The 13036-nt window shown below is 52.2% G+C and overlaps 1 long non-coding RNA gene across 1 annotated transcript; it reads left to right on the forward strand.

Annotated features, from left to right (window-relative positions):
* The first annotated feature begins 3828 nt into the window (after nucleotides 1–3828).
* Nucleotides 3829–4146, forward strand: LOC135292103 (uncharacterized). The gene is made up of 3 exons (XR_010354636.1): nucleotides 3829–3872; nucleotides 3958–4010; nucleotides 4085–4146. It is a non-coding gene; the product is annotated as an uncharacterized LOC135292103 (long non-coding RNA).
* The last annotated feature ends 8890 nt before the right edge of the window (nucleotides 4147–13036 follow it).

Consider the following 13036-nt stretch of genomic DNA (forward strand, 5'->3'; position numbering starts at 1 on the left):
TGCTCCCGCTCTTAGGGTTGCTGGGTTGTGCTGCTGTTGGGGGAAAAGGCTGTTCTTTGGGGGGCTGGTTAGGGTGAGGCTAGGGCTGGGGTGAGAGGTGCTGCACCTGTGCCCTAACCCTACCTGGTACCCTGTGTCCTTTGCACCCCGAACCCTCAGTGGCAGCTCTCCACCTGTCAAGGCCCCCCCACCCACAATGTCTGTGTGTCACCCTAACCCCCCGACATTGTCCCTTAGCCCCCTAACCTCCACCGAGCACTCTCCACCCAGGTAGGGGTGGTTTTTAGGGTGACGTTAGGGCTGGTGTGAGGGCTGCTTCACCTCTCACGCTCAGGCACCCCCCACTTTGCCCCTCGAGGCACCCCCTGCCCCTCTGCCTCTTTGTGTCACCCCCGAGTTCCCCACTGCAGCCTCTCAGGGTCTCTGTGCCACCCTGGAGCCCCCCCTTTGCTCCTAAAGGCCCCTTCTCCCTCTCAGCTGCCCCCATGCTCTGTGCCACCCTCCAGCCCCCTCCCCTCAGCCCGCAGCCCCTGGTGACACCCCGCAGCCCACAGACGTTGTCCCTACCTGTTTTATTTGGGTGCTGACCTGCTGCCAGGGCCGCACTGTCCCCGCCTTCCAGCTCCCACGAGCCGCTGGATGCCTCGTGGAGTGAGGGGCAGGGCCGGGGACGGGAGAAGGGCGGGGAGAGAGCTGGGTATGCGCGGGAGCGGGAGGGGAAAAGAGCGGCGTGTTGCGGAGTGGGGGGAAAGAGGGAACGCGGCAGGGCGGGAGGGGAGAGGGTGAGAGACGGGACAGGGGCGGGAGGGGGAGAGGAGAAGAACGGCGCTAGGGAAGGGGGGGAGAGGGGCAGGGAGAGGGACGGGGCAGGGCGGGAAATTCGCCGAGGAGTGCCGGGAGAAGAAGGGGACGCGGCAGAAGAAGGCTGAGGGGAGGAGAAGGCACCCCAAATCTCCCAGACAAACGTAGCAGCCAAATAGAACTGTAGTCAGCCTTAGAGTGCCAAAGTGAAACAAGGAACCCGGGCTGGTGAGTTTTGTTTCTCAGGGAAAAGCCCAGCATTGCTGTTCAGCTGCCTTTGGCCCTGAGTGGCCAACTGTCTGCTGAAGTGCCGCACAGCACAGGATTCCACCCAGACGTAAGATGCCCCCCCCCCCCCCCCCCCCAAACACTGGCTGCTTTGACAGTGCCAAGTGCCTCCTGCAAACCTGGGCATTTATTTGCCGTTGTATCAGTTTCAGTGGAAGCAACTGTCCCATTTTCTAATTTTAAACAGGTTCACTTGAAGGAAGCTCTGCCTTTTTCAGAATTTTGAAGGTTTAAATTTGCATTTCAGGGCAATTTTTTCCACTCTCTAGGACCAAGTATCTCAGAGAAGGGCCAGGCTGGTACCTGGGTAGCCCTAATGCTAGGAGACTATTATTTTTCTATTTTTTCTTTATGATATAGATAGCCCTAATTCAAGGCCCCAAAGAGAGTGAGATCATTCATATAATTAGTACTGTTCTCTACCTTAATTAGTCACACTTGAAGCTCCGCTCAGTACTCACCAAGAAATAATTATGTAAGTTAACAACAAATTATGCAATTTATCTAATCACGCAACCTAAACACAAAGTTTTATTTCTTACCAGCATCTGCCCTTTTAGTCCAAACAGTTGTAGCAAAAACAAAACACTGTCATTTCTCTGAAGAGTTTTCTCCTACAGCAAGCCCCTTACCCCTCTCAAATTCAAGTGAGTGGAGCCAAACAGCTGCAGCTGCTTTGAGGGCTTTTATACCTGGTGGGATTTGCCCCTCCCTCTTCCCAGGTGCTGTGGTAACGAGAGGCGGGGCCCATCAGGGGTATATTAACCCCAGCCTTTGCTGAGGTGCTTCATTCTCTCTCTGGGATCTGCTAAGGTAAGAGCTCTCTCAGCTTATATCAGCTTGTTTTCAGCAGGTGCTTTTGGGTATGTAAAGCAACAGGAGCTTTGAAGATACTGTGAGGAAAACAGCATGGAGCATAGAGAGTATTTAAGTTCGTGATTTTTGGATTGTGGGTTTGGGAGTGGTAAGGTGCTTTTGTAATTTCTGCTTTTGTTCTTGGGGGTTTTTTGTTTTGGTTTTTTTTTTTTTGTTTTTTGTTGTTTTTTTTTTAGGAGGAATGCAACTTTCTGAAATTCCAGATTGTGTCAAGTGGAGTACATTTTTCAGCAGATTCATAATGTCGCAAAAGGGATTTGCTCTGTGTCCAAGATAATATTTGAGATTGAGGCTTCAAATGAGTTAAGCATTGTGACTAGGAGAGGGAGGGTGAAGAGCTTTTAATGACTCTATTTAGGAGTTATCGTGGGTGGTTTTGAGGGCAGCAGGGTGAGAAACAGTGTCTACAGCACACAAGCTCATCCACTGCAGTCAGAGAAATGCTATGTAACTTTGTCTCTCTAACCCGGGTGCCACTCACAATAACACCCTTGGACTCAGTGTGAAGCCAGAGACTCAAGGACCTAGGCACACTCAGGAGAGGACAAGTAGCCGACTTGCTGGGAGTTGGCCCATATAACACAAAGCTCATATGTTGTTTTTGGTTTACTTTATTGCAGCTGACTGAGAGGTTAACAGGCGATCGTGGCAGAGGTGCTCTGCAGCATACTCATTTCAGGTCCAGCGTGGACTCACATCACCGGTCATCCAAAAGATAAGTTGGGGGCCACCGCCTGGAGATGGGATGATAGGAGAGTAGTGGGTTGGAAATTCCTGGGACAGATTTAAAAATTAGCAGGGGGAAAAGCAATGCCCTCTCAAGACACCTAAAAGGAGAGGCTCTACCTTTGCTAACAGCTGTAGGGTGTGCAGTGCAGAACAGTTCCAGTCTGTGTTGTGTTGTCCGGTGTATACTGTGTTACCTAGTGTGTCTTTGGGGTCCCTCGGATCAGATATCTCTGCCTCTTTGCCCTCGAGGCCCTTACCACAAGCATCAGCCGTAGGTTCTTGAACGCTCGCACTTCTCTGCATGATGCCAATATCATTTGTTCTTTTACTGGCGGGCTCGGCCGTGTTTCCGAGTCTCATCGCAGAAGCGTCGAGTAGGACATGTTCTGAGGCCTTGCTCCCAGCCATATCACCATCCATCTTTTCTAGCCATGGGCTGTAATGTCCTGGAGTTCATAAGATTGTATGTGTTTGCGTGTCTCATGTCTTTCACTGTAGCCCTTTGAGGAGTTGTTCAGAAAACTGGCATCATTCTTAGCATCTGTGATGTCTTCTTGAATATGCGCATAGGTAGAGGATGCTGACTGCAGGATTTACAGGCATCCATCTTTGCAGTTCTTGGAAGAAATAAATCCGTTAGCATCTTCTTCCTCCAGGGTTCTCTGAGCCTCAGCGGCTCACCATCGGTCTCACCTCAGTCATTTCATTTTGCATTCTCACGGTCCTTGCAGTCATTCCTCTTGCCCTGAGATTTCTGTCCCTGTTGTGTCCCCATTGTTTGTCCTGTCCTGTGTCACGGGTGTCTGCACATATTTGTGTTGGAGCTGCTCTGCCCTGCTGCATAGTCTGGTGTGATAGGACAAATCCTGGGGGCTTGAAATTTGTAGTGTGGGGTGTAGTTGGTCTCTACCTGGTATTCCTAGGTTGACCCAAGATGTCTGGAGCTGTGAAGTTGTCCTGCAGCCCTTTGACATTTGTCCTGACTTTCTTTCAGATGCAGATGGATAAAATCCATAGCAGAGCACCCCATCCCAGGTGAGTAGGTTCCCCTGAGCAGGTCAGTCCCTGTTTGTCTGTGCAGGGGGAGTGTAAATGGTGACGCTGTGTTACAGCATTTTTCTTTTTCTTTATTTTAGGAAGTAAAGGCATATAGCAACAGTCAAGTTCAAGTGGGCAAGGTGAGCAGTGGGCAGAAGCAGCTGTTATTGCTGGGGTCTCAAGTTCCGGTGCAACTCTGTCTCTGTTCTTGTTTGTGTGCCTTAGGCAATCTGCTCAGGTTCTGCTAAGCCCCTGTCATCAACTGGCCGATGGACCAGGTTTGCTGCTCTTGTGAGCCCTGTGGAGGTATTGCAGGACCCTGTCATGAAGCCTTGAAATTTTCTATTTAAAGGTTGCTTCTGAGTAGCCCTCAGGAATGACCAAGTAGTTGTGGTGAGTCGGGGAGGTATCGAGGAGGAGCCGGGGTCCGCTCAGTTCTCAGCTGTGCTCCATCACCTCGTCTCCTCTGAGACGACGGCGTCGGTCTCGGAGCACGGCCGAAGCGTGCGGCCCGAGGAGCCGGTCACTCTTAGGAGGCGGTGAGTAGCAGACTTGTTGGGTTTTGGTCGATGTGCTGCTAAGATGATGCACTGATGTCCGGTTTTCTTTATCCTGACATACTAGGAGACGACAGCCCGGTGACAGCAGGAACCTCCTAGACAGCCTGGTGGCATTCCTTTGCACCTGATGTGGATTCTCATTCCCGGACATGCAAGAGATAAGTTGAGGGCTATGACTCACAGAGGGGATGGAAGGGGGCTGCTGCATCAGGACTCCCTGGGAGGGATTTTTGAGTCAGGCTTGGAGATGAGGCTATCCAGGAAAAGTCATCTTACGGCCACACAAAAGCAAAGTGTCACTTTTGATCCCAGTGCTGTGGTCAGGAGGGAAGAGCAGTCCCGGTGTGTATTGTGTCACTTGTCTATTGTACATTATGTGTTGTTTGTATGTCTCATGTCTTTTACCTTAGCCCTTTGAGTGGCCTGTCAGAAACCCTGGCATCATTCTTGGCATCTGTGATCTCTGCATTTCTTGGCCGGGCACCAATGCCATAGGACTTTTGTCTCAGGCTCTCTGATCGGCATGAGAAGCGCATCTCTCTTTAGAAACTTCCGGTCAGATGTCTTTGAAGGTCTTGTTCTGAGCTGAAGGGACAGCTGCAGCCCGCAAGGATCCATTATTGCGGATTCAGACTTGTAAGAAAGCAAGGATAGGTAGAGGATTCTGACAGTAGGATTCTCGGGCATCCATCTTTGCAGTTCTTGCAATAAATCATTCAGTTAGCATCTTCTTCCTCCAGGGCTTTCTGAGCATCGTCAGCTCACCATCGGTCTCGCCTCAGTCCTCTCATTTTGCAATCTCTCGGACCTTGCAGTCCTTCTTCTTGCCCTGAGATTTCTGTTCCTGTTGTGTCCCCTTTGTTTGTCACGTCCTGTCCTGTGTCACGGGTGTCTGCACATATTTGTGCCGGAGCTGCTCTGCCCTGCTGCATAGTCTGGTGTGACAGGACAAATCCTGGGGGCTTGAAATTTGTAGTGTGGGGTGTAGTTGGACTCTAGATGCTATTCCTAGGTTGACCCAAGGTGTCTGGAGCTGTGAAGTTGTCCTGCAGCCCTCTGACTTTTGTCCTGACTTTCTTTCAGATGCAGATGGATAAAATCCATAGCAGAGCACCCCATCCCAGGTGAGTAGGTTCCCCTGAGCAGGTCAGTCCCTGTTTGTCTGTGCAGGGGGAGTGTAAATGGTGACTCTGTGTTACTGCATTGTTCTTTATTTTTAGGAAGTAAAGCCATCTAGCAGCAGCCAAGGCGAAGTGGTCAAGGTGAGCAGTGACTAGTGGACAGAAGCAGTTGTTATTGCTGAGATCTCAATCTCTGGTGCAACTCTAAGCATGCTTATTCTCGTTTGTGTGCTTTAGGCAATCCATTTGGAGTATGCATAACTCCCTGTCACACACTGGCCGATGGACTGTGATCGCTGCTCTCATGAGCCCTGTGGAGGTATTACAGGAGTTGATGATGAAGCCTCTGCCTTTTCTATTTAAAAGTGTGACCCGGGTAGCCTTTGGCAACGGCTGAGGAGTTGCAGTGAGTCGGGGAATAGGGAGGAGGAGCGGGGGTCCACTCTGGTTTCAGCAATGCCACATCACCTTTTCTCCCCTCAACCGAGGCGAACCTTGTGACGACGGCGTCAGCCTCTGAGCGCAGCCGAAGCATGCGGCATTCATAAGAGACCCAGGCATTGCTAGGAGAACGGTGAGTAACAGAATTGTTGGGTTTTGGCCGATGCGCTGCCAAGATCAGGCACTGATGCTCTGTTTTCTTGAATGCAGCTGACTAAGAGACAACGGCCTGGTGACATCAGGAACTTCCCAGACAGCCTTCTTTGGCACCTGACCCGGACCGGCATCCGCAGATAAGTCGAGGGCTATGACCCAGAGAGGGGATGGTAGTGGGGTGCTGGGTTGGAACTCACGGGGAGGGAGTTTTGAGCCTGCTTTGGAGATGGGGATGTCCAAGAAGCGGCCCCTTAGGCCACACAAAAGCCAAGTGTCACTTTTGATCGCAGGGCAGAGCAATCCCGGAGTGTATCGTGTCACTTGTCTGTCGTGCATTCTGTGTGTTTGGCTGTCTCATGTTTTTTACCTTAGCCCTTTGAGTGGCCTATCAGAAACCCTGGCATCATCCTTAGCATCTGTGATCTCTGCATTTCTTGGCCTGGCACCAGTGCCGTAGGACTTTTGACTCGGGAGCTCAGACAGGCATTGGAATTGCATTTTTCTTTAGGACCATCCAGTCTGATGTCTTCGCAGGTCTTGTTCTGAGCTGTACCTACTGCTGTGCCTTGAAAGGATCCATTGTGGCAGATTAGCACTTGTAAGAATGCAAGGATAGGTAGAGGATTCTGACAGTAGGATTCACAGGCATCCATCTTTGCAGTTCTTGCAATAAATCATTCAGTTAGCATCTTCTTCCTCCAGAGCTCTCTGAGCATCATCAGCTCACCATCGGTCTCACCTCAGTCATTTCATTTTGCATTCTCTCGGTCCTTACAGTCATTCCTCTTGCCCTGAGATTTCTGTCCCTGTTGTGTCCCCATTGTTTGTCACGTCCTGTCCTGTGTCACGGGTGTCTGCACATATTTGTGCCGGAGCTGCTCTGCCCTGCTGCATAGCCTGGTGTGATAGGACAAATCCTGGGGGCTTGATATTTGTAGTGTGGGGTGTAGTTGGACTCTAGCTGGTATTCCTAGGTTGACCAAGATGTCTGGAGCTGTGAAGTTGTCCTGCAGCCCTCTGACTTTTGTCCTGACTTTTTCAGATGCAGGTGGATAAAATCCATGGCAGAGCACCCCATCCCAGGTGAGTGGGTTCCTCCGAGCAGGTCAGTCCCTGTTTGTCTGTGCAGGGGGAGTGTAAATGGTGTCTCTGTTACAGCATTTTTCTTTATTTTAGGAAGTAAAGGCATATAGCAACAGTCAAGTTCAAGTGGGCATGGTGAGCAGTGGGCAGAAGCAGTTGTTATTGCAGGGGTCTCAATTTCTGGTGCAACTCTAAGCCTCTGTTCTTGTTTGTGTGCTTTAGGCCATCTACTCAGGTTCTGCTAAGCCCCCGTCACCAAGCCGCTGATGGACCAAGTTTGCTGCTCTTGTGAGCCCTGTGGAGGTATTGCAGGACTCTGTCATGAAGCCTTGAAATTGTCTATTTAAAGGTCCCTTCTGGATAGCCCTCAGGCATGGCCGAGGAGTCACGGTGAGTCCGGGAGGTATTGAGGAGGAGGGAGGGTCTGCTCAGTTCTCAGCAGTGCCACGTCACCTCGTCTCCCCTTTACCCAGGCGTAACCAGAGACGTCAGCATCGGTCTCAGAGCAGGGCCAAAGCGTGCGGCCCGAGGAGCCGGTCATTCTTAGGAGGAGGTGAGTAGCAGAATTGTTGGGTTTTGGTCGACGTGCTGCTAAGATGCTGCACTGATGTCCGGTTTTCTTTCTGTTGACAGACTAGGAGGCAGCAGCCCCGTGACAGCAGGAACCTCCCAGACAGCCTGGTGGCCTTCCTTTGCACCCGATGTGGATTCTCATTCCCGGACATGCAAGAGATAAGTCGAGGGCTGTTAGTCACAGAGAGGGTGCAGACAGAAGGGGGCTGCTGTGTCAGGACTCACTGGGAGGGATTTTTGAGTCAGCTTTGGAGCTGAGGATATCCAGAAAATGTTGTCTTAAGGCCACACAAAAGCCAAGTGTCATTTTTGATTCCAGTGCTGAGGTGTGCAGGGCAGAGCAGTGCCGGTGTGTGTCGTGTCACTTGTGAGTCGTGCCTTATGTGTTGTTTGTATGTCTCATGTCTTTTCCCTTAGCCCTTTGTGAGGCCTCTCAGAAACCCTGGCATCATTCTTAGCATCTGTGATCTCTGCATTTCTTGGCTTGGCACCAATGCCATAGGACTTTTGACTCGGGAGCTCAGACAGGCATCAGAATTGCATTTCTCTTTAGAAGCATCCAGTCTGATGTCTTTGATGGTCTGGTTCAGAGCCGTACGGACAGCTGCGCCCCGCAAGGATCCATTATTGCGGGTTAGGACTCGAAGTGACGTGAGGATAGGTAGAGGATTCTGACCGTAGGATTCACAGGCATCCATCTTTGCAGTTCTTTGAAGAAATCATTCAGTTAGCATCTTCTTCCTCCAGGATTCTCTGAGCCTCATCGGCTCACCATCGGTCTTACCTCAATCACTTCATTTTGCCTTCATTTTGCAGTCATTCTTCTTGCCTTCATTTTGCAGTCATTCCTCTTGCCCTGAGATTTCTGTCCCTGTTGTGTCCCCATTGTTTGTCACGTCCTGTCCTGTGTCACGGGTGTCTGCACATATTTGTGCCGGAGCTGCTCCGCCCTGCCGCATAGCCTGGCGCGATAGGACAAATCCCGGGGGCTTGAAATTTGTAGTGTGGGGTGTAGTTGGATTCTAGATGGGATTTGTAGATGGACACAAGATGTCTGGAAGTGTGAAGTTATCCTGCAGCCGATTGACCTTTGTCCTGACTTTCTTTCAGATGCAGATGGATAAAATCCATAGCAGAGCACCCCATCCCAGGTGAGTGGGTTTCCCTGAGAAAGTCAGTCCCTGTTTGTCTCTGCAGGGCCAGTGTAAATGGTGACTTTGTGTTACAGCATTGTTGTTTTTCTTTATTTTTAGGAAGTAAAGCCATCTAGCAGCAGCCAAGGCGAGGTGGTCACGGTGAGCAGTGACTAGTGCACAGAAGTTGTTGTTATTGCTGAAATCTCAATTTCTGGTGCAACTGTAAGCATGCATTCTCATTTGTGTGCTTTAGGCAATCCATTTGGAGTATACGTGACCCTGTCACACACTGGCCGATGGACTGTGATCGCTGCTCTCATGAGCCCTGTGGAGGTATTACAGGAGTTGATGATGAAGCCTCTGCCTTTTCTATTTAAAAGTGTGACCCGGGTAGCCTTTGGCAACGCCTGAGCAGTTGCAGTGAGTCGGGGAATAGGGAGGAGGAGCGGGGGTCCACTCTGGTTTCAGCAATGCCACATCACCTTCTCTCCCTTCAACCGAGGTGAACCCTGCGACGATGGTGTCAGCCTCAGAGCGCAGCCGAAGCGTGCGGCATTCATGAGAGACCCAGGCATTGCTCGGAGAACGGTGAGTAACAGAATTGTTGGGTTTTGGCCAATGTGCTGCCAAGATCAGGCACTGATGCTCTGTTTTCTTGAATGCAGCTGACTAAGAGGCAACGGCCCGGTGACAGCAGGAACTTCCCAGACGGCGAGGTGGCCTTCTTTGGCACCTGACACAGAGCGGCATCTGCAGATAAGTTGAGGGCTATGACCCAGTGAGGGGATGGTAGTGGGGTGCTGGGTTGGAACTCACGGGGAGGGGGATTTGAGTCTGCTTTGGAGAAGGGGATGTCCAAGAAGTGGCCCCTTAGGCCACACAAAAGCCAAGTGTCACTTTTGATCGCAGGGCAGAGCAGTCCCGGAGTGTATCGTGTCACTTGTCTGTCGTGCATTCTGTGTGTTTGGCTGTCTCATGTCTTACCTTAGCCCTTTGAGTGGCCTATCAGAAACCCTGGCATCATCCTTAGCATCTGTGATCTCTGCATTTCTTGGCCTGGCACCAGTAGGACTTTTGACTCGGGAGCTCAGACAGGCATTGGAATTGCATTTCTCTTCAGGAGCATCCAGTCTGATGTCTTTGCAGGTCTTGTTCTGAGCTGTACCTACTGCTGTGCCTTGAAAGGATCCATTGTGGCAGATTAGGACTTGTAAGAATGCAAGGATAGGTAGAGGATTCTGACAGTAGGATTCACAGGCATCCATCTTTGCAGTTCTTTGAAGAAATCATTCAGTTAGCATCTTCTTCCTCCAGGGCTCTCTGAGCATCATCAGCTCACCATCGGTCTCACCTCAGTCATTTCATTTTGCATTCTCTTGGTCCTTGCTGTCATTCTTCTTGCCAAGTGATTTATGTCCCTGTTGTGTCCCCATTGTTAGTCACGTCCTGTCCTGTGTCACGGGTGTCTGCACATATTTGTGCCGGAGCTGCTCTGCCCTGCTGCATAGCCTGCTGTGATAGGACAAATCCTGGGGGCTTGAAATTTGTAGTGTGGGGTGTAGTTGGACTCTAGCTGGTATTCCTAGGTTGACCAAGGTGTCTGGAGCTGTGAAGTTGTCCTGCATCCCTTTGACTTTTCTCCTGACTTTCATTCAGATGCAGACTGATAAAATCCATAGCAGAGCACCCTATCCCAGGTGAGCGGTTTCAGCTGAGCACGTCAGCCCTTGCAGTTTGTCTCTGCTGAAATTCCGCATGCTTCAGGATATCTCCCAGATGCAAGGTGCCCCCACAGGCAACTGTGTCTGGTTTGAGAGTGCCAAGTGCCTCCTGCAAACTGACATCAGGAACCTGGCCTGGTGAGTTTTGTTTCTCAGGGGAAAGGGCATGGTTCGTGTCCAGGGCCCGGTGGCCCGGAGTGGCCGGCTGCCTGCTGAAATTCCGCATGGTTCAGGATATCTCCCAGATGCAAGGTGCCCCCACAGGCAACTGTGTCTGGTTTGACAGTGCCAAGTGCCTCCTGCAAACTGACATCAGGAACCTGGCCTGGTGAGTTTTATTTCTCAGGGGAAAGGGCATCGTTCGTGTCCAGGGCCCGGTGGCCCGGAGTGGCCGGCTGCCTGCTGAAATTCCGCATGGTTCAGGATATCTCCCAGATGCAAGGTGCACCCACAGGCAACTGTGTCTGGTTTGACAGTGCCAAGTGCCTCCTGCAAACTGACATCAGGAACCTGGCCTGGTGAGTTTTGTTTCTCAGGGGAAAGGGCATGGTTCGTGTCCAGGGCCCGGTGGCCCGGAGTGGCCGGCTGCCTGCTGAAATTCCGCATGCTTCAGGATATCTCCCAGATGCAAGGTGCCCCCACAGGCAACTGTGTCTGGTTTGAGAGTGCCAAGTGCCTCCTGCAAACTGACATCAGGAACCTGGCCTGGTGAGTTTTGTTTCTCAGGGGAAAGGGCATCGTTCGTGTCCAGTGCCCGGTGGCCCGGAGTGGCCGGGTGCGTGCTGAAATTCCGCATGCTTCAGAATATCTCCCAGATGCAAGGTGCCCCCACAGGCAACTGTGTCTGGTTTGACAGTGCCAAGTGCCTCCTGCAAACTGACATCAGGAACCTGGCCTGGTGAGTTTTGTTTCTCAGGGGAAAGGGCATGGTTCGTGTCCAGGGCCCGGTGGCCCGGAGTGGCCGGCTGCCTGCTGAAATTCCGCATGCTTCAGGATATCTCCCAGATGCAAGGTGCCCCCACAGGCAACTGTGTCTGGTTTGAGAGTGCCAAGTGCCTCCTGCAAACTGACATCAGGAACCTGGCCTGGTGAGTTTTGTTTCTCAGGGGAAAGGCCATGGTTCGTGTCCAGGGCCCGGTGGCCCGGAGTGGCCGGCTGCCTGCTGAAATTCCGCATGCTTCAGGATATCTCCCAGATGCAAGGTGCCCCCACAGGCAACTGTGTCTGGTTTGAGAGTGCCAAGTGCCTCCTGCAAACTAACATCAGGAACCTGGCCTGGTGAGTTTTGTTTCTCAGGGGAAAGGGCATCGTTTGTGTCCAGGGCCCAGTGGCCCGGAGTGGCCGGCTGTCTGCTGAAATTCCGCATGCTTCAGGATATCTCCCAGATGCAAGGTGCCCCCACAGGCAACTGTGTCTGGTTTGAGAGTGCCAAGTGCCTCCTGCAAACTGACATCAGGAACCTGGCCTGGTGAGTTTTGTTTCTCAGGGGAAAGGGCATGGTTCGTGTCCAGGGCCCGGTGGCCCGGAGTGGCCGGCTGCCTGCTGAAATTCCGCATGCTTCAGGATATCTCCCAGATGCAAGGTGCCCCCACAGGCAACTGTGTGTGGTTTGACAGTGCCAAGTGCCTCCTGCAAACTGACATCAGGAACCTGGCCTGGTGAGTTTTGTTTCTCAGGGGAAAGGGCATGGTTCGTGTCCAGGGCCCGGTGGCCCGGAGTGGCCGGCTGCCTGCTGAAATTCCGCATGCTTCAGGATATCTCCCAGATGCAAGGTGCCCCCACAGGCAACTGTGTCTGGTTTGACAGTGCCAAGTGCCTCCTGCAAACTGACATCAGGAACCTGGCCTGGTGAGTTTTGTTTCTCAGGGGAAAGGGCATGGTTCGTGTCCAGGGCCCGGTGGCCCGGAGTGGCCGGCTGCCTGCTGAAATTCCGCATGGTTCAGGATATCTCCCAGATGCAAGGTGCCCCCACAGGCAACTGTGTCTGGTTTGACAGTGCCAAGTGCCTCCTGCAAACTGACATCAGGAACCTGGCCTGGTGAGTTTTGTTTCTCAGGGGAAAGGGCATCGTTCGTGTCCAGGGCCCGGTGGCCCGGAGTGGCCGGCTGCCTGCTGAAATTCCGCATGCTTCAGGATATCTCCCAGATGCAAGGTGCCCCCACAGGCAACTGTGTCTGGTTTGACAGTGCCAAGTGCCTCCTGCAAACTGACATCAGGAACCTGGCCTGGTGAGTTTTGTTTCTCAGGGGAAAGGGCATGGTTCGTGTCCAGGGCCCGGTGGCCCGGAGTGGCCGGCTGCCTGCTGAAATTCCGCATGCTTCAGGATATCTCCCAGATGCAAGGTGCCCCCACAGGCAACTGTGTGTGGTTTGACAGTGCCAAGTGCCTCCTGCAAACTAACATCAGGAACCTGGCCTGGTGAGTTTTGTTTCTCAGGGGAAAGGGCATCGTTCGTGTCCAGGGCCCAGTGGCCCGGAGTGGCCGGCTGTCTGCTGAAATTCCGCATGCTTCAG

Source organism: Passer domesticus, unplaced genomic scaffold, assembly GCF_036417665.1.
Source record: "Passer domesticus isolate bPasDom1 unplaced genomic scaffold, bPasDom1.hap1 HAP1_SCAFFOLD_202, whole genome shotgun sequence".
Lineage (NCBI taxonomy): Eukaryota > Metazoa > Chordata > Aves > Passeriformes > Passeridae > Passer > Passer domesticus.